Source organism: Tupaia chinensis, unplaced genomic scaffold, assembly GCF_000334495.1.
Source record: "Tupaia chinensis unplaced genomic scaffold, TupChi_1.0 Scaffold000256_1, whole genome shotgun sequence".
In the NCBI taxonomy this organism is placed as follows: domain Eukaryota; kingdom Metazoa; phylum Chordata; class Mammalia; order Scandentia; family Tupaiidae; genus Tupaia; species Tupaia belangeri.
Genome location: NW_006159736.1, coordinates 1696568 through 1718644, shown reverse-complemented (window position 1 = coordinate 1718644; position 22077 = coordinate 1696568). Strand labels below are relative to the sequence as shown.

Genomic DNA, 22077 nt, shown 5'->3' with positions numbered 1-22077 from the left:
GGAGAATAAGGTTAGCGAAATAGAAAGAAGGAAATTGAGGTTTTTGAGTAGAGTGAAATGTTTAAATCTCATACTATGCAGATAACTGCAGTAGTTTAGTAAATAAGGAAATGGAGAATTGAGACCTAAGTTGAGATGTGGTAAACATTATGGAAGCAGCCTGAGGAAGTTTTTTTTTTTATTTTTTAAGAATTATTATTTCATTATTATTATTATTATCATTATTAATTTGCTGTAGGTTATGTGCACTCACCAGGAAGAGAGAGAGATAAAATGAGAAAGTAAACCACCAGTCTGGAACTTGAACCATGGCTGACCTTGTGATGAGAGTCCAGTGCATTTGCCAACTGCTGGCCTCAGTGTTTTGGGTTTTGTGTTTTTTTTTTTTTTTTTTTTTTTTTACTCTTTTGCCTTAAGGCATATGCACTTGCCAGAGAGAGACAGAGTTAAAGAGAGACAGTGAGAGAAAAAGTGAGAAATTACTCCCAAGGGGAGATGGCATCCCGCAGTCCCTTCTCCATTCTCCCCTTGAGATTTCAGTACATATGCATGCACGCGCATGCGTCCGGTGTGAGTTTCAAGTCACTGAGTCCGGAGCTTAAGCTATGGTAGGCCATGTGGGAGTCCATTGCCTTAACCACCATGCCATCTGCTGGCCTCACGTTTGTAAATAAAAAATATTTAATTATTTATTAAAATTTGTAAGAGTGTGTGAACACTCACTGGAGAGAGGAAAAAATGTGAGAAAGTATTCTCCATAGAGAATGGTCATGCCTTCCTCTCTTCTCCATCTCTCCTTCTCATTGGGATTTTGGGCATGCATGCTCATGCATCCTGTGTGTTTCCCAAGCTATTGGATCCGGGACTTGAGCTGCGCAGTAAACTATGTGAAGGTCTAGCCACCTTAGCCACCACATGATGGGCTAAGCCTGAAGATTTGATGACTAATGGAATGTGAAGTGAGGTTGACACCAAGCAGTTGACAATTCTCAATGTTAGGCTGAATTTAGGGGGGGTCATAGTTGAAAACTGATAAAATACCATGTAAAATAGTATTTGAACCTGTGAAAATGAGATACCTAAGGGAGGCAGTTTGAGAACATCTGGGAATATTGATCAAAAGTGAATTTCTCACAACCCTAGGTAAGTTACCTCCACTGCAAACTGGGAAAAAAGCATAGTATATTCCTCATAGGATTGTTGTGAAATGAGTGAAATTATCTGTCATGTTGTATAGTGCTTGGCAGGTGTGTAGTGAACACTCACTAGAAGTTAACGGTCATCTTTTTTTCCCCTACTTTATTTTTCTTATTTAAAAAATTTTAAGAAGAGTCCACAATAGAGTATGTTACATACCTGAGAATGAGAGAGAGAGAGAAGAGCACCCTCCATTGGATTGAGTTACACTGTGTTACCTTCTTTCAGTCCTCCAGTCCATCAGATTTCAGGCTGACTGGACTAGGAATTTGAACCATGGTCACCATGTGGGATCCAGGTTCTTTTGAGCAGTGCACTACTGCTGTACCACAGAACTAGGCCTGTGGTTATTTTTAGAAAATTTTATTTATTTTTTAATTTGACTGAGAGAGAGAGAGAGAGAGAGAGAGGGAGAGGGAGAGAGGGAGAGAAGGAGAGAAGGAGAGAAAGCAAAGCAAGCCACCAGGTCCAGGACTTGAACCAAGGTCAACCATGTGAGAGTGTCCAGTGCCCTAACAACTATGCCACCTACTGGTCCCCATGGTTATTAATTTTTTAAAAATAAATTTAGTTTTCCATGAGTAAGAGAGACAGAAAGAGATAGCACCCTTCAAAAGGATCTTGATCCTTCCCTCTCCTTCCCTTCCTTTCCTTTTCCCTCCCCTCCCCTCCCCTTCCCTTTCTGCCAGAGGATGTGTGAAGGAGAGAGAAAGACAGAGAGGGGAAGGGAGAAAGGACCCTCCCAGTGGAGTACTGTCACATCACAGTCCCTTCTGTATTTTTCCATCCTTTTGGGATTTGGGACATGCACATATGCCCAGCATTTTTTTTTTTTCTTGGAGGTTTTTGCTATGGAGTACATGTGCTCGCCAAAAGACAAAGAGAACCAGACAGAAAGCGAGAAATAACCCCCCAGGAGTGACGGCCATGTGCTGTAGTCCCTTCTCCATTCTCGTCTCGGGATCTTGGGCACACACATGTGCTCGGCATGAGTTCAACCCACCAGGTCCGGGACTTGAATGATGATCAGCTACATGGGAGTCCAGCGACATAGCCATTATGCCAACTGCTGGTCCCCCCAGCATGTGTTTTTCAAGCTGCTGGGTCCAGGACTTGAACTGCCACCCATGCAAGTTCCTTTAACCACCAGGCCACAGGCTGGCCCTGATTCTTACTCCTTGGTAGCTCTCACAGTTGTATTGACTATTTAAAAATTTGAGCCAGTAGGTGGCATGGTGGTTAAAGCATTGGATTCTCACATGCAGTTTGAGTCCCATACCTGGTAACTTGAAAATCATACCGAATACGTGTACATGCGTGCCCAAAGTCCCAGGAGGAGAATGGAGGGGAAGGGATTGTACTGTGGCCATCCCTCCTCAGGGGTGATTTCTCATTTAATCTCTCACTGTCTCTCACTGTCTCTCTCCTCTCCAACGAGCACACATGTCCTATGGCAAAAACCTTAAAGAAAAAACAACTTGTATGCAATGAAACAATTTAAAAAATAAAATTAGACAAATAATTTTTTTAGAAGTGATGTTTTTTCTCAAATTTTGATCGTTGAAGATTTGGTCAGCTGTAATCTTGGAGCTAATTTTTGTGATAAACAGATAATTTACTTTTGGTATTTTTATTTTATTTAAAAAAAATTCACTAGTTTGTTATAGGACCATGTGCCTCCGAGAGAGAGAGAGAAAGAGAGGGAGAGTGAAAAATCACCCCCAAACTTGGTATTTTTATATAAAGCCTTCACTTTTCTGACATTTTGTGACCTCTGTATTAGACTTAGGTATATTAATATCACTTTCACTTTTCTGGTTCTTAGATAATTCCCTCACCTTTTAGGACTTTGAGATAAACTTTTGGTTGAACAAATTATGTTTTTCTTTGATTAGGTTGAGAGTGGGGTGAATGAGAGATATGATACTAAAACTAAATCTAATATTTCACAGGCTTCTTCCAAAGAAGACAGGCTACTAAGAACTCACTTGTATTTGGCATATGCTTCTGTTTTCTGTGACAGGATTATTATGCTCTAGAAGTGTCATTTGGGGGAGCCAAAGTACTGTGTTAGAACTTCCAACAGTCCGTTCAGTACGGAAGTGAAAAAAATAGTGAAACAAATTGAAGTTCATGCTCTGCAGGTGCTTGTATGCTTTTCCTTCTGCTTTAATAGTAAATGGCTAGAGGGCTTTGTTAAATAGCAAATGAATAAAACTATGTTAAGCACACACATACATAGAGTTGTCACTTTTTTTATTTTTTAGATTTTTCCTAGAGGACATGTGTGCTCACAAGAGAGAGACAAAGACAGAGAAAGAAGGGAAGTAAGAAATCACCCAACTAGTAGGGTAGCCATGCCGCAGTCCCTCCTTTTCCATGATCCTCTTGGGATTCTGGGCATGCATGCAGATACTCTTTGTGATTTTCAAGCTGCTGGGTCCAGGACTCAAACTGTGTTCAGCCATGTTAGAATCTAGCACCTTAACCACCATGCCACCTGCTGGCCACTTGCTGGCCCCAAGTTTTGTTTTGTTTTCTTTTCTTTTCTTTTCTTTTCTTTTCTTTTCTTTTCTTTTCTTTTCTTTTCTTTTCTTTTCTTTTCTTCCTTCCTTTCTTTTTTTTTCTTTTTTCTTTTTTTATTTAGTTTTTGCTATAGGGCATGTGTACTCTCCAGAGAGAGACAGAGAGAAAGATTGAAAGTGAGAAATCACCCCCTCAGGGGTTGACCATACTGCAGTCCCTTCTCCTTCAGTCTCCTTTTGGGATCTTGGGCATGTACACACACGCAGCCAGCATAATTTTCAAGCTGCTGGGTTTAGGCCTTAAACTGCAGTATATATATATATATATTTAATGCCAGAGGATGCTCATGTGTGTGTGAGAGAGACAGAGGAAGAGAGGAAGCACTCACCGGTGGGGCCTTGTCCCATCATAATTCTTCCCCCCCCTCTCCATTTCTCTGTCCCATCAGGATCCTGGGCACATGTGTATATGCCTGGCATGTTTTTCAAGCTTCTGGGGCTGGTATTCGAGCTGTGGTTGGCCATGTGGGATTCAGCCCCTTTGCATAGCTCTTAATCACTTTCCCATGGGACTGGCCTTGTGTCATTCTTATTTTAAGGAATGAGAGACAGTAGTATTTTATTTGAATATGTGTCATTTCAAGGCTGTGGTTGCTCCAGATAAAACTGTCGATTCCTTGTCTAATTGAGACCCTCAGTGAAATAGCTATAAAAAGCAATGTTTGGCTTTTTTCAGTCAATGAACCAACTAATATTTTCTGAGTGCCTGCAGATGCAAAGCACTGTAAATTATATATTGCCACTTGAGTAAGTCCTTAAAGAAACAATTTTGGAACTGTTTGGTTGATTAGTGTACATCAGAGCTATTGTTTGGACTCTCTGGATGCAGGTTGTTCAGGGATATAATAGGATCTGCATACAAATATATTAGAATTTGGATTTAGAAAGGATAGCTTGTTTACTTTATTCGATCTGTCCTGGTTTTCATTTAGTTTTATACCACTTAAAGGGATGAAAATTCATTTTCATAGTCCTTTTTAATATAACCTTGCCTGATTTTTTTTTTCTTTTTATTTTCCACTCTCCTTGAGACACAGATGTGTGGGCACACACATGTAAAAGAAGAGCCACAATTTAAATGATATTTATAGCAGGATGAAGATATGATTTATTTGAAGTTTTTAGTTATTTGCTTCCTAGTCATGAGAAAAGTCTACTTTTGATTTTTTTAAAAAAAATTATTTATTATTATTAGTTTAATTTGATCATAGAGAAATAGAGAAAGTGAGAATGTAAGCCAGTGGGTCTGGACTCGAACGGTGGTCGGCCATGTGGGAGTCCAGTGTCCTAACCACCACGCCACCTGCCAGCCTCTACTTTTGAATTTCTTTGCCTACATTTTTGTGTAAAGGGTTGGATTCTCGAATAAAGTTATATCTCCAAGACTATGTCTTCATCAGAAACTGTAGCTTAATATGCATTAGAAATGATTGCTGCTTCCTCTGCTATCCCTTAAGCTCATGTAATTTATGATAGTAGTTCCCCCTTATTCACAGGGGATCCATTTCAAGACCCCCAATGGTTGCCTGATACTGCAGATGGTACTGAACTGCATACATAGGGTTATATTTTTCCCTATACATAAATACTTATGATCAAGTTTAATTTATAAATTTGGCAAAGTAAGAGTTTAACAACAATAACTAATAATGAAATTATAATAATACCCTGTAGTAAAAGCTATGTGAATGTGGCCTGTCTCTTTCTCTCAAATACCTTACTGTTCTGTACTTATCAGATCATGGTTGACTGAGGGTAGTAGTTGAAATCAGGGAAAGTGAAACCTCAGATAAGGGGGGGGGTACTTTTGTGCCTGACTTTTGTTAATCAAATCTCAGAGTTGCTTACTTTCCTTCTGTTAGCAGCTGGGGTATTTCGGGTGGGGTAAGACAGAAAATACTTAAAAAGAAAAAATCAACATCACTCTGTGAGAATGTAATTCCTCTAGAGAAAGTATTTAGTTTGGCGTGTTGTAATGGCGGTTTGTTACTTTATTATCCTCTACGTCATCTTTGTCCAACAAAGGAAATGGACCAGATACTTACCTCTCTATGAGTGCTTTTAAAAAAACTGTATGGGGCTAGCAGATGGCATAGTGGTTAAGGTGCTGGACTCTCACATGGTCAACTGCAGTTCAAGTCCCGGACTTGGTGGCTTAAAACTGATGCTGGGCACATGTGTGTACATGCCCAAAGTCCTGAGAGGAGAATGGAAAAGAGATTGTGGTGTGGCCACCTCCCTGGGGGTGACTCTGGCCACCTCCCTGGGGGTGACTCTCACTTTCTCTCTCTTTTTTTTCTGTCTCCCCGGCAAGCACACATGCCCTATAGCAAAAATCTCTCCAAAAAAAGCTGTATGATTGAATGCTCAGTAAAACTAACCTTACCTTTTGTAGTAGTAGTGAAGTGGAAAGAACCTTTTTTTTTTCCATGCCTCCTGCCCTTCCTTCTGTTCTCTCATTCCCCTTATCCCTCTTTTCCTTCCTTCCTGCCTTCCTTTTTTTCCCTTTTTTAAAAAAGTGCTATTTGAATCTAGTTTGAGTAAAGTTGACCTCTGGAGATTTGAAGGAGAAAACTGAAATGAAATATATTTTTTCCTCTTCTGAGTTTGTGTTAATTTGCCCCAAATGACAGAATTAGCTGAAAAGTACTGGGTATTAGCAAATAGAGTTGAACTCAATTTGTATTCCCTTGTTTTTACCATACATGTGATAAAATTACATAATTAATAAAGGTTTAAAGGAATTATAACTGGTAACTTCACCCTGTTTCACCTTCTTAAACCTAAGACTTGTAATTTGCCTAAATTATGCAAAATGCTAATTAAAGGGTTTAATTTGCTAATCATCTCAGTTTGATTAGAGGCAGATGCTGATTATCTGCACAAGTCTAAATGGACCTTTCAAAGTTGGCTTTCATTATTTAAAATCAACTTGTCAAACTAATTAAGACATAAACTTAAGGAAGAACAGGTACCAGTAGTTAGCTATATACTTTCAGTGTGACACAGGACAGGGAAATTCACAAATGCCTTGCACCAGAGATTTGGTGCACTCAGTGCTATTATGAATTTCAGTAGTCCCAGAGGTGTAGAGCTGAACTCTGGCTTTTATACTGAATTCATTACATTCTCTAGTCCTACCTTTCTACCCTTTGTGTCTTAGATTACTTGCTCCCACCTACCCCCACCCCACTCTTTTTCCTTCTTGCTCTGACTTAGACAGGAAGTAGGACAGTCGTGTGCATATGCACACAAACCATGCACGGGGACAGGCCGAGAAGCACAGACAGGGATGCCAGACTCCCCCCTAACAGGTGACCAAACCTTTTTCAGACACATCTACAAGATGTGACAGGAAACAAAACATATGAGTCAGGAAGAAGAGGCAGCAACTTAGTTTAGTAATTGAGCATGAACTTGGATGCACCCAGCCTTCGTGTTCTTGTTGACCCCCCAGCCAGGACAGAAACCTCTCTGTAGACTGATCAGGTAGGTGTCTGGCTGATCTAGGATTAAGACCAGAGAAACCAAGGCAGTGACTGCATTAGCCCTAATCAGAGTCAGATACAGATGGCCCAGTAACGGAAAATGTTTGCTTTTGCATTTGAGACCTAGGAGGTTAGAATGGAGGATCTGAGGTATGGACATAATAAATCCTGTTTTGACCTGCAACAAGATCAAGGTAATGGGTTGAGGTAGCATGCCACTGAAGCAGGAATAATCAGGGAGGTCCTACAGCCTGAGGGTGAGAGCACAGGCTGGCTTTGGTGCTGTCCTTGCTGGGCTGAATCCTGGCATTGCCGGGGACTGATTGTGTCTCTTCTCTGATTGGTTTCCTCATGTGCATAATGGAAACTGTAAGAGTACTATGTCACAAGGTTGGGTGGCTCAGATCGCTCAGTGCATTTTGTAATGCACTTAGAACAGTGCCTGGCACATCGTAAGCACACAATAAATGTAACTATTATTATTTGTTACCCTTTCAGCTTTTGCCCGAGATTTGCCAAAACATGGTATATATGGAGAACATTGGATTCCCCATCTCCCAAAACCCACTGGAGTAATTTAAATGGGCTGTAAACATATGTACAATAACAAATTGTAAGAACTTCAGATGTATAAGCTAATAGATTTTGAAATACTAGAGACTTATTAGAAATGAATAAGCACGGATTTTGGCCCAGATCTTTTTAGGCAGCGAGGGGGTAAGGGATATGTGTAGGTAAGTGCTAGACTGACACCTGGGTCAGCTCAGCAGGAGTGCCTGATGAGCGATATATTTTCATTTGGATTCAAGGGTAAAGGGGAGTTTCCTGGGCTGGTCCTGTTGTACAGTGGCTAAGTCCTGTGCATGGGTAGCTGGATCCCACATGACTAACTGCAGTTCAAGTCCTGGCCCCAGTGGCTTGAAAACACACCTGATATGCATGTGCGCGCATGCCCAGAGTCCTGATGACAGGGAAAATAGAGGAAAAAGGTGTGACATGACCACACCCCTTGGAGGGCTTGCCCTTTCCCTCTCTCTGGCATGTACACATAAGCTTTAGTGATAAAAAGAGGAGGATTCCTTTAAATTCAGTTGCTTTTTTGCTCTTAGAAGATTAAAACAAGTTACTGTGTAATAGGCTAAGGGGGAGTAGAGTGCTTTGATTCGTTTCCTGGCTGATATTATCAGTTGAATTGTCGTTTCTGTGCCTAAATATATCTAAAAACTGTTTACCTCTTTCAGCTTCACTGTCACAATTCTAGCTTGGGCTACCAGAATTTCTTATTCGATCTATTCTTTACCCTGAAATAAAAGTGGAGATACGATTATGTATGCTTATCTGCAGCCCCTCTGCAACCCTTCAGTACTTTCCTATTAGCAAAGTGTTGGTGTTAAAAATTTGTGGGCAGGTAGTGGTATAGAGGTAATGCAACTGGACCCACATGGTAAATGTCCTGGGTTCATATCCTGGGACATCGCTGAGCCTGCTGGGCACTTGTATGTGCCGATGATCTGGGCTGGCTGAGATTAGGGCTAGGTTGCGTCAGGGAGACCTTGTGAGTGGGGAGTTACTCTCTCTCATTGAAGAAATAAATAAGTAAACTTATAAAATATTCTCAAGTTACTTGGCTCTGATCCCTGTAAATGTTGCTAGCCTCATCTCTTATCACGATTTCTGTAAACTCTATGGACTAGCCCTATGAACTTTTTCTAGTTTTAAAAACATGTTTTGCTACCTTTATCTTAAAGCTTTTTCCCTCTATTTCAGATAATTCTGACTCATCCATTAGGTCTCAGCTTAAATAGGTTTTCTTTGTGGGACATTTCCCATATCTGACTTAGAAACCCATCCTTTGTGTTCTTAAGAGCTCTGCACTGTCTTCTGTCAGAGCACTTGTATTTGAAGGTCATTACCAGCTTGTTCTTCAGTAGGCAGCTGTAAGTCTCCTGAGAGCAAAGGACTAGATGTCTTGTTCACTGGTTAACAATGTTTTACCCGTAGGTGGTACTTAATGTATGTTGATTAAATGAAGGAAGAAACAAATGGATTAACCACTATCAGATGTTTCCAAGAGTATACCTTAACTTAGTTCTCTAGAAACTGTTTGACTTTTGAATATTTATGATGAATTACTAAATTGTTTACTCTGTGTGCCTCAGTTTGTTTGAACAGCCATATAAAATGGATGGATCAAGCAGTAGTGTGCAGTTAGCAAATTAGGTTTTAAATACCCAAGATTTGAATCACTTTTTACTAGTTGAATACTTACAGACTTCAGATTGATCTTGTTGCATTAAAACTTACCATTCATGTGACCAGCAGTTAGCATAATGGCTATGTCACTGGACTCCCATGTAGTCAACTGAGTCCTGGACCCGGTGGCTTAAACTCACACCAGGCGTGCGTGTGTGTGTGTGCTCAAGATCCCAAGAGGAGAATGGAGGAGAAGGGATTGTGGCATGGCCATCCCCCCTGGAGGGGGGGGTGATTTTTCGCTTTCTGTCAGTCCGTCTGTCCCTCTCTCTCTCTCTCTTTCTGGCGAGCACACGTGCCCTATAGCAAAAACATCTCCAAAAAACAAACAAACAAACAAAACTTACCATTCAGACTTTGAGAAGGAAAAATAAAAGTCTTGATTCAGTAGATGCTGTAGAAGGGTAAAGACTAGAAAAATGTTGGAACCAGCAGATAGTGTAATGGTTATGTTGCTGGACTCCCATGTAGTCTACTGTAGTTCAAGTCCTGGACCTGGTGGCGTAAACTCATGCCAGGCTCACATGGGTGCATGCCCAAAATCCCAAGAGGAGATTGGAGGAGAAGAGATTGTGGCGTGGCCATCCCTCTGGGGGTAATTTCTCACTTTCTGTCTGTCTCTCTCTGGAGAACACATGTACCCTATTGCAAAAATCTCTCTCTCAAAAAAACAAAAAACAAACAAACAAAAAAAACTAATGTGTAGATCGGGGAGATTTCCAAGATTCTTCCATATGTGCTATATCTCTGAAGTTCAAAAGACTTCTAGAAGATTTCTGGCTTACGCCAGGTTTCACAACTGGAGGAATTTTCTGTTAACACCTGGCACAGCTGAAAGCTAGATTGTCTACAGAATTTGCAAAGTAGTTTTTTTCAATATTATGTCAGCTTGAAGCTTTCATGTGGGTTTAACAATTTTTTCAGTGTGATTAAGGTAGATTTAGCTAAAATTGATGTTATTTTTGATGCATTTAAAGTGAAAAGTAATTTCTGTTCTTAAAGAATGAACATGCATTCTGTATTCTGTTTTGATTGTGTAGTGAAAATTAATTTATAACTATGTTATAGAGATAATATAAAGGTGTTTAGGTGGGAATTTGTTTATAGGTAATAAATATTTGCTTTCCATGAGATCACTTTAGGTGGTGTAGTAGATTAAAGATGACCACAAGATGTTTTGATACTTGCTCATTGAGAGAGGATCTGTGTCACTTTCCTTTGAATCTGAGTGGGTATTTTTTTAAACTTGTTGTTAGATATACATAATATTTATCATTTTAACTATTTTTAAATAAACAATTCTGTGGCATTAAGTATATTTACATTTCTTGGCAACTTTTATCACTATGTATCTCCAGAATTTTTTAAATCTTCCTTTACTGAAAACTAATACCCATTAAATACGAACTCTCCATTCTCCCTACTTGTACCTCTTGGCCCACATTGGTTTTGTAACTGTGTTGACAAATAGAATATAGTGGAAGTGACACTGTACCAGTGTCTCAGATCTTAAGACACTGGCAGGTAAGCTTCCTAGAGTTTGCCAAAATTTAAAGTAGATCATGCTATCATAATTTATTGTTAGCTTATTTCCTAGCATAGATTATGGATAATTTCCACATTTTATCCCTGGAATATTCTCTTCAGGAGCACTGGGATATCATAAAGAAGTCTACTAGACTTGCTGACATAGACTTACTGTATAGATCTGTTCAGAATGCTGGCATAAACCAGCAGCTGCCATGCTGGAGTGGCCATGTTGACAGCCCCTGCCTTTTAGCCATCCCCACCACGCTAAGTGGAGCCATCTTGGACCCTTCCGTTTTTTCACCAGCTCAGTACTCCTTGTGACCTAATTTGATATCAGTGCCCATACTGCCTGCCTCAATGTGGCTGGGTCAAGGTTATTTTTATATGGTGTTCTTAGTTTCTCAAAGTTTGCCAAAATTTAAAGTAGACCAAATTACTGAGTTTATTTCCTAGCATAGGTTGTGGACTTTTTTCTGCTTGCTAAATTGAATTCAGCTAAGAGATGGTAAATACACAGTATGTTTGGGGCACTGTGTTGGTGCTATAGAGAATTTAAAAAAGCATTTTCTGAAATAGAAAGAGGTACAAGTAAATGAATATAAGGAGTCATAAATTACTATAGACTTCATATCATACAGGCTTTTTAGGTTTTTTTTTTTTTTTTTTTTTTTTTTTTTTTTTTTGAGAGGTTTTGGCTATAGGACGTGTGTGCTCACTGGAAAGACACAGACGGAGAGACAGAAAGCGAGAATCACCCCCCAGGGGGATGGCCATGCTGCAATCCCTTCTCCTCCATTCTCCTCTCGGGATCTTGGGCATGCACACACACACACACACACACACACATGCCCGCTGTGAGTTTAAGCCACCAGGTTTGGGACTTGAACTGTGGTCGACTACATGGGTGTCCAACGACATAGCCATTACACTAACTGCTGGTCCCTAGGCTTTTTCGTTTTTGTATATTTTTCTTGAAATGGTTGCAGATTTTTCTTCTTTTTTCTTTTTATAGTTAGTGCTCTTGATATATGTAATTTTGATTTTGTAGGTAAGGGAAAGGTTTTTAATTCATAGGGAAAATATTTGAAAATCATTTCTTATTTTAGCTATTTCCAATTTTTCAGTAAGAAATTAAAACTTACTGTAAGTGCAGCGTAGCAGGGCAGTTGAATTCTAGTAAAACCCTTTTGTGCTGGCAGACACATTTGCTGCAGTTATGACACTTTGCTTTACAGAGCAGTAGAATCATGGATGAGTGCAAATACGGACACAGGCATTTGAATTTGCTGCCTGGCTTTCTAGATTCCTTAAGCTGTATCACTTTTGGGTTGTAATGATCTTACTGAAGGCAAGAAACAAAGTGAAAGATGCAGCATCAAATTCTCTTTGAAGTTTCCCAGTGCTGCTCTTATTATTTCTACAAAATAGAAATGATAATATTGCACCCCTCCCCCCCCCCTTTTTGGTAAAAGAACTAATAGTAGCAAGGAACGTGATATTCTGAGTAAGAGATCAATATAAGATCATTACAGAGAACAATGAAATGGATCTAGATTGAATTCAGTTTTTTTTTCTCTTTTTGCAGTTTCTGAGACATTTAATGAAAATGTCATTTAGGTAGGTTGGGGGGACAGGCTTTGGAGAAGATAGTTCATTTACAATGTGAATAAAATACACATTAGAAAATGACAAGAATGATGGCTGAGACCAGGAGGTTCACATTCATGTTACAGGTTCTCAGGTCTGATGTGCACTCTGACTCCTGATGTACAAGTGTAGTGGGAGGGCCCAAGCGTGGCCCTGGGTAGTGCTGGTGGTAGTACTTCCTGTCATGCTCCAGTGTGGTAGTACTTGAGAACCGGATGTCTCTGAGTCACACCCAGCCCTTCTGAGTGACATCATGGCTTCTTCCTGTATTTAAATCCATATCTTAAGTGCAGGTGAAGTACTCGTGAGACTGTAAATAGGGACAGAACTGTACTTGGTAGGGTACAGTATGGAAGGAAGCTGCTGATGTACACTGAAGTAAGATAAACGTGAGTGCCTCTTTCTCCTCCTTGATTCAGGATACATGGGTGGGGTATGTGTGTGTGGGGGGGTGGAACACTTGTCTAAATTTTCCCAGTGTCAAGAAATGACTTATAATCCAGCCCCTTTCCCAACAAGGTACCCCGAATTAACACAGTTTATAAAAAGTATATTTGCCATGCAAATTAATCCTTAATGTAAGTTCCTAGCAGAATTCCACTCCTAAGCACACTCTGCACAGAAATTCTGGAGCCGGCATTATCTTTTATATTACTTTATAGCTAATAGTTAATAAATGCCTTTTGTGTATTTAGCATTATATGTTATGAAATATTTAAATTAACCTGTTTATGGTTTGGGTGAGCAAGAAAAGAACCAAAGTTTGTTTTCTCCCTGCTTTTCAAGTAATAAACAAGATAAAATAATCTAGTGCCAAAATATTTGATACAATCCATAAGAGCTAAAAACCAAAAGATTTGCTATGGCATATATTAGTCTAGGAAGGCATCGTTGAGCTGATGGTATTTGAATTACATTTTTTTTTTTTAAAGAGATTTTTGCTATAGGGCGCATGTACTTGCTGGAAAGACAAGAGAGACAGGGAGAAAGATAGTGAGATATCACCCCCCAAGGAGGGATGGCCATACCACAATGCCTTCTCCTTCATTCTCTTCTCCGGATCTTGGGCACACAGGCACACAGGCACACACACCCAGCCTGAGTTTTAAGTTGCCCGTTCTAGGACTTGAACTGCAGTTGACCATGTGGGAGTCTAGCAACATAACCATTATGCCATATGCTATACCATGGTTCTAAGTTTTTTTTTTTTTTAAAGAATTATTTTATTTTATTTTGTTTGTCATCATTATTTTATTTTTACTATTTTCGAAGTTGACCAGTGAGTGGCAGAGAGAGAGGGAAAGTGAGAAAGCACACTGCCAGGTCCAGGATTTGAACCACAATCAGCCATGTTGGAGTCTAGCCACCTTAACCACCATGACTCCTGCTAACTTTGGTTCTAAGATTTTTAACTGCGTATCTTGGACATTCTGGAAGAAAGGCAGCCAAACTCTAATTCATGAAAGATTCAATGATGACTGAAGTCTCCAAGTCAAACAGCCAACAGCGGTATGTTAAAAAAACATGTTATTACTTAGCCAGAGAGGAAGTAGTGACTTGCATCGTATCAACATGAACCATTGGTATAGCCATGTTTACTCAAGCAAAGGAAAAATGAAATTTAACACTGGGGGAAAATAAGGTCAGAAAAATAAATTGACTTGTTATGATTCTCTATTACAGACCATGGAGATATCAAATCATTGGCAATTAAGTTTCAATAAGTCAGTTATTAAATTTATAATTTCCATCATATATTTCAAATTTAAATGGATGACAGAATACTAGCAGTTCTTTGTGTCTCTGGTGAAGAGAAGTGGGGCTTATTTACTCCAAGAGATGGTCAAATACATATATTTGTAACTGAAAATATTATAAGTCAGTTTTATGGCTTTGACAAAGGTGTCCAATTTGTTGACTTAATCAATATTTTAGTTCCTCAGAAAATTATTCAGACATTTAAGGTTCTGCTTTCCAGTGAGCACACATGCCCTCTAGCAAAATAAAACTTTCTACAAATAAATAAATTAAAAAAAAAACTTAGAACCAAATAAAATTGAACAAATTTCTGTTGGACTACATTGTGAAAATGGGGAAGGAAAATTGCTTTCTTTTGTTTTTTGTTTTTGGAAGACATTTGCCAGTTGGAGCCTCAAAGAAGATTGAGTTGGGGAGGCCTTTAATTGTACATCAAAAGGTTATTGCAGAAGATAACATAAGGGAGATGTCATAAAAAAGAAAATTTGAAGCTCAGTAATAGGAAACCGTGTGAAGAAATAGGCATTCTGCCAATTAACTGGGTGCTTGAAATAAATAGTCTGGAATTAAGAAAACAGTTGCCAATTTCAGAGACTTGATGAACTGCATAGGGAAGGTAGAGCAGGGAGAAAACAAACTTTGGTTCTGTTCAGTTGTAAATCATACTTAAGATTTATTAAAATTTTGCCTCAATACTTTTTATGAAATTTAATAATATTAACCTCAGAGGATTATTAATCTAATATTAAACCATTAAACCATGGAAATAATACTAAGTATATTGGGGTAAAGCTTAATTTTGATCATAGAAGTTCAGGTTTGAACCATTGACTGAGAGGTTGATCTTTCTTAAGCTGTGCAAAGTATGAGTGCGAGTGAATAAGGGGGAGAGTCAGCGAAGTATATAAATAGTACATCACTCTTGGGTTTTTTTCATTTGAATTATGACACAATTACATAAGTAACCAATTAGTTAAGAAATAACTCAAATTCTGTCCCATCCCTGTTCGGGCGCCATGTGTCCCAACCCGGTGTGGGGCAGCCGAACAGGTTTCCTGAGTGAAGGAGTGAGAGCCGGGACAAGCGGCGTAGTGCTACAACATGGAGACGACACCGTGTCTTCAGTGTCGTCTGTTTATTGTGGGCAGCAAGGTACAGCATGGAGACGACGCAGTGTTACAACTCTTCAGGGTCGTGTCGTCTATTGTGAGCAGCACAGAGACGACGCAGTGTCACAGATCTCCATGGTCATCTGGAGATGATGTAGTGTTACAACTCTTCAGGGGCTTCAGGGTTGTCTGGAGACTGTGCGGTGTTTCAGCTCTTCAGGCTCTCCTGATCATCGTCTTCTTCCTGGTCGTCTGTGTTGTCTTCCTGGTCATCTGTGTCGTCTTCCTGGTCATCTGTGTCATCTTCCTGGTTGTCTGGCTACTGTGGGCCAGGCATTGTGATTATATACACGCTGGTGGGTTGTAAACGGTGGGCCGTGATTGGTTGTAAACGGTGGGTTATGATTGGTTGCTTTTGGACCAATCATGAGGTGCCGGATATGCAAATTTGAGGGATTCTAGTGGCCAGTCAGAGCAAAGTTTCGAAGGTCAGGTTTTTTGAAGGGAACCAATCATGGCAATTGTTTGCTCTCTGAGAAACCTTGGCAGACTCGCTGGTGCGCAGCCTCCCACAAAATTCCCCCATAAGTATGTTTATATGTACAAAGGAGATATATAAGAAGCCATTAGATATTCATCTTCCATCATGTTGAGCAATCCTCAAGTTGTATTAGTTTGAAGTGACATATAGTTTCTTAGGTTTTATTAGTATACATCAACCAGAAAAGAGATTACATTCCTTATTAGAAAATATTTTTGCAGGATGGAGGTTCTAGTTTGGCAGGTATTTTTAGCACATAAGATATATCACTCTTCTTCTACTCTTGCTCTTAAGAAGTTGACTGTTAGACTATCTCCTTTGATGGTAAGGTAGCCACCTTGCTTTTAATCTCCTTTTAAAATAGTCTACGTGACTCTCCTCTGTTTGATTTAAACATTCTCAGTTTGTCTAGAAGTTGAATTATTTTATCCTGCTTGGGTTTCACTAGACTTCTTGAATGTGTAGATTGGTGTTTTGTATTAATTCTGAAAAATTCTCAGCCTTCATTGCCCTGAAATGTCCCTCTACCCATTTTTCTACTTTCTGTGACTCCAGTCAAATGCATTTTAGACCTTCTTAGTCTTTCACATCTTCTCAGGTCTGTGTTTCATTCTCTTCTGTTCTTTCTCTGCTGAATCATAGCTTATTTCTCCTAAATAATTTCCTAGTTTATTTCTCTTTTCTGTGTTATCTATTTTATTCCCATTGAGTTTTTAATCTTGGTTATTAGAATTCTTGGAATTTTATTTGGCCATTTTTCAGATCTGCTGTGTTACTTTTCCTGTTTCTTGTAGATATATATTTTTTAAAGAAGTATTTTATTGGGACCAGCAGGTGGCATGTGGTTAAGGCACTGGATACTCCCATATGGCGGACCACAATTCCAGTCCTGGAACTGGTGGCTTGCTTTTTCCCTTTCCCTCTTTCTCCTCTTTCTGTCTCTCTCTCTCTCTCTAGCCAAATTAAGAAAAATGAATGAGGACCAGCAGATAGTGTAATGGCTACATCACTGGACTCCCATGTAGTCGACCATGGTTCGAGTCCTGGACCGGTGGCTTAAACTCATGCTGGGTGCATGTGCATGTGTGCCCAAGATCCCCAGAGGAGAATGGAGGAGAAAGGATTGCAACGTGGCCATCACCCCTGGGGGGGGGTGATTTCTCACTTTCTGTCTCTCTGTCTCTGTCTGCCTTTCTGGTGACTACACGCACCCTATAGCAAAAACCTCTCCAAAAAAAAAAAAAGATAAATGAATGAATAAATAAAATAAAATTAGTAATTAGTTAAAAATAATTATTTTATTTAACTTTTAATTAATTAATTAATTTAACATTTTTATTTTTATTTTTATTTTTATTTGACCAGAGAGTAACACAGTGAGAGAGGAAGAGAAAGGGGGGGAAATGTGAGAAAGCAAGCCTCTAGGTCCAGGACTTGAACCCTGGTTGGCCATTTGGGAGTCTAGTGCACTTAACCACCATGTCACCTGTTGGCCCCTTTTGTTCAAATTTTAATATTAGTTCTTTCTCAAATGTGTTATAGTTTGCTTTTTAATTTGTTTGATAACTCCAACATTTAAAATCTGTGGAGTCTGTTGCTACTATTGTTTGGGCTTATTTCTTGTGTTGCCGTATTTGTTTGTTTCTTCCTTTTTTTTTAAAAAAGAATTATTTATTTTATTTGTTCTTATAATCTTTTAATTTAACCAGAAAGAGAGTGAAAGAGAAAGTGAGAAAGCTGGTTGGTCACCAGGTTGGGGACTTCAACTGCAGTCAGCCATGTGGGAGTTCAGGGCCTCAACTACCACACTACCTGCTGGCCCTGCCTCGTTTCTTTATGTGGTGGAAACACACTGGTGATTGCCATCCCATGGTTTCTTCCTTTTCTTCCCTTTTTAAGTTCCAGGAGTGAATGCTTTCTGAGAGTATCCTGTTTGCTTCTACCAGATTTCTAGGGATAATGCTATTCAGGGATTCCTTTAAAATCATATTTAGGAATGTGGTTCTCTGGCCCATTTGTACTATGTATATTTGAGATGACTACCTTGTCTCAAAATTTTGTTCCTTTTTCTTTTCCTGTTTTGGTCAATGCCAGTACAACTGCTCTTTGTTTTTATGTGTGTGGTACTGATGGTGGGTTACTTTTTTTTTTTTAAAGAGATTTTTGTTACAGAGTGCATATGCTCACAAGAGAGATAGAGAGAGAGAGAGATAGAAAGCAAGAAGTCACCTCCACAGTGGGGATGGTCATGCTGCAATCCCTTCTCCTTATTTCTCCTCTTGGGACTTTGGGCATACATGCACATATGTCTGGCGTGAGTTTCAAGCCACTGGGTCTGGGACCCGAACCATGGTTTGCTGGACTATGTGGGAGTCCAGTGACGTAACCATTACACCATATGCTAGTCTCAATGGTGTGTGACTTTTAATTCACTCTTCCCCTGAGGATGTTATTATCCTCTGGGGTTCTAGTTTAATATAGGGAGAGTCTCCTGTGGGAGCTCTTTGTTGGACATGCCCTAATCCTTGGTTTTGCTACCTTGCCCCTTGATACTGAGGATCTGAAATACAAAAAAATTGGGTTTGGCAGCTCTCCCTGTGTTTTCAGTATTCTTAAACTAATATTCTTTTATCTAGCATTTTTGTTATTTTTAGTGGGAAGTGGATCCGAATAACTTAAAAAGTCAGAAATTGCTAATGGCCCCAGGGCTGGAGCCCATCTGCTGTTGTGCTATTGGAGATGTTGCAAACAGTCTCTTGCTCAGCGCAATACATTCTTCTCAGCCTCTGAAGACAGATTGCTGGGCTGCAGAGAGGATGGTTTTAAAAAAAATTAAACTTTCAAGTTTTTACAAAAAATCTTTTAAATTGTTATATTAATAGAAAAGTAATGTTATTTTAATTTGTTTCACTGTTCCTGCGTTCATCTAGGAAAAGAGTGTCAAAGAATATAATTTTCATTAAAGGTACCACCATTCCTACATTTTCCCAAGCATAATACTTTCATCTTTAATATCATGGTATTTCCTGTCCATTTTGCTTAAGTGGTTGTTTTTTCCCCCATTTCTATTACAGTACCCTAATTGTACGGTTTTGTTATACTGCTAGTATAATTTTGCATGTGGATAGCATAATTTTGCATGTGGATTTTTTATGTCTCATGTGAATTAATCTATTTTTATCTTTTTTTAAAATGTTTTGATGGTGTGTGTGTACATGCATGCATATGCGATGTTTCAGACAGGGTCTCAATGTGTCACAATCCTCCTGTTAGGCTTCCAAGTAGCCGAGGGCACAGGTATGTGCTACCAAGCCTGACCTTTTAGGGTGGGGCAGGAATCAAGCTCTAGACTTCCTGTGGCTTCAGCTTACAGCATTGACCAGTGCACACTACTGTGGGTGGGCCTGTTTTTATCTTTTTTTTTTTTTAAGCTCATTTTTATGCACAATAGAGTGCATGTGTGTGCACACGAAGGAGAAGGGAAGACAGGAGAGGGAGAAGAGAGAGTATCCCCCAATGGGACTGGCCATACTGTAATCCTTTTTTCTTCATTTCTCCATTTTGTCAGGATCCTGGACACAGGTGCACACACCTGGGATTCTGACAGAATGAGATGGTGGGGATGGGATTCCATTAGCAGTGAGCCATGTGAAATCTGGTCTCTTCTACACAGCACTTAATCACTGCACCGTGGGGTTGGCATACATTTTTATCTTCTGATGGATTATTTTATTATGTCCTTTCATTAGTTTAAGCCTTTGGGGTTTCATTATACGAATATTTTTTTGTCCTGTATTTTTCTGTATTTCATCAATTTAAATATTGTCACCTTCTATAGTGTGTATATTTTAGTCAGTAAACATTTCATCAGGAATTCTGGTAGGAACTGGGAGTATAATAAGTGTAACATATTCATCTATGCTTTGGTATTTATTCTAGCAAGAAAGATATAAATGCTTATATTATAGTGCATAAATGGTAAAATATTGTATGTCCAAGCATACAGATATCTATAGGTATAGAAGAGGGAAAAAGGAGGATTGAGGAAACCTGGGGGAACTTTGCAGAGGTAACATACCACTTGCATGGAAATTTTTCTGTAGAAACAGGATATAAAGAGACATTTCAGATACGGGAAATATGCGTAAAGTCATAGAGGTAGAAGGCGTGGCGCACTATGGGAAGCACACATGGGTTGTGTAATTTTTGAAAAATACTTTGTCCTCCCAAAAAACTGAAACTAGGAAGAATTTAACAGCCTGAAGAAATAAGGAACTTCGATGGACCCAGAGACAGTGCAGTGTGGATAATGGAGTGAATGAGCAAGAACAATAAGGAAGGAGAACAATATTGTTGGGGGAATGTGTGAGGGAAGTGGGGGGGGGGAGGGTGCTTGCAACCAGTGGGGGGGTGGTGGGTGCTTGCAAACTATGCAGTGACCACGGGAGTGGACTGCAGAGGTAGAGAGTGAAAGGAGAGTCTGCTGGGGGCTGCAAAATTAGTGTTGACTAGATCATCCATATGGATGTATTAGTTACCTTGGGCAGTGGCAAGAAGGTGGATATTGTGATGAGGTTTGGATTTGGACCCTCTTCCAGTTTTAGCATTGAGAGTCTCATATCCCAAGACACCCCTCATTCCTGGCATATCGGTATGGTTGGTCACCGCAGTGAGATGTCAGAGGGCTTGATGAATTTGAGGTATTGAGTGGTGGAGAGCAATAATCTGTAAGTGGGAAGGTGCTGGTCAGAGTGGAGCGAATTACGTTTCTGTGAACTTGTGCTAGGTAGTATTCTCATGAGACAGCAAGGAAGTAGAGAATTGTTTGGAAAAGATTGAGCATGTTTGAGTGGAGGTTGGTCAGTAGAGGACACAGTGGAAAATATTTTAGAGTGAGTCCACCGGAAGGAATGTACAAGTGAGTGAGGTGGGTAGATGGGGGTCAGGTAGAATTAAATGGGAATGACTGTAGGTGCTAGGTCTCCAGAGGGGTCTGTGTTTTGGGCACTGACTGAGGGCAAGGCTGAGAAATATAAATGGAAATAATTGAACAAAAGATTAATTGAGAGCTTTGATATGAAGTTGTCTCAGTTCTGACTCCAGGAGTCTACCAGGCTTTTGGCCTCTTGGCTGGCATAGAATGATACAAGTACTGTATTCTAGTCTGTCTTCCTCCCAGCCCCATTTATTTGTCTAAGGTTCAATACTTTTGTATTTAATATCTTGTCTTTTGTAATATATTTTTATATTTAGTCTCAGAAATAAATTTATTTTATTTTTTTTTGCTATAGGGCACATACACTTGCCAGAGAGGCAGACAGACAGAAAGTGAGAAATCACCCCCCACAGGGAGGGCCATACCACAGTCCCTTCCCCTCCATCCTCCTTTTAGGATTTCGGGTATACACGCACAGGTGCCTGGTGTGAGTTTTAAGCTGCTGGTTCCCAGAGTTGAACCACAGCCGACGATGTAGGAGTCCAGTGATGTAATTGTTATGCCACCTGGTGATCCCAGGAATAAATTTAAATTTTTTTAAAAAAGACTTTTCTCATATTGCTGTATATAGATATCTCGCATCATTTTTGCATTGCGTTTTGTTCGTTGGTTGCTACTTTATATATTGCTGTATTATTGGTACTTTTCTAGGCCACATCAGCATGGGAGTGATTTGGTGTATAAACAGGTGATGAGGATAGGAGGTAAAGCAGGAAGGAGAAGTGGAGGAGACAGATACACATAATAGATGTATTGGTTGATTAGAAGCGGCTTATTTCCACCTTCTGTGTCCCACTTGGGTCTTTTAGATTTCTGGGCCCCTGAGGTGGCATTGAGCTATGCTCAATAAATGTAATGCCTAATGCTGTTTGGCTACCTTTGTGTGGTACTTCTCTGAAAGCCTCTTCCAAAGCCACTGCCCTCGTAGTGCCATTGCTCAGTGTTCAGTTCTCTTTATCCACAATTGTTTGAG

General features: G+C 39.7%; 1 protein-coding gene and 1 pseudogene across 2 annotated transcripts in view; one reads left to right on the top strand and one right to left on the bottom strand.

Moving 5' to 3' along the window:
- Window positions 1-20755, bottom strand: part of LOC102470132 (putative 18S rRNA (guanine-N(7))-methyltransferase pseudogene) — a 25452-nt pseudogene extending 4697 nt beyond the window's left edge.
- PRIM2 (DNA primase subunit 2) overlaps window positions 1-22077 on the top strand; it is a 332833-nt gene that overhangs the window by 29877 nt on the left and 280879 nt on the right. The window lies entirely within an intron of this gene.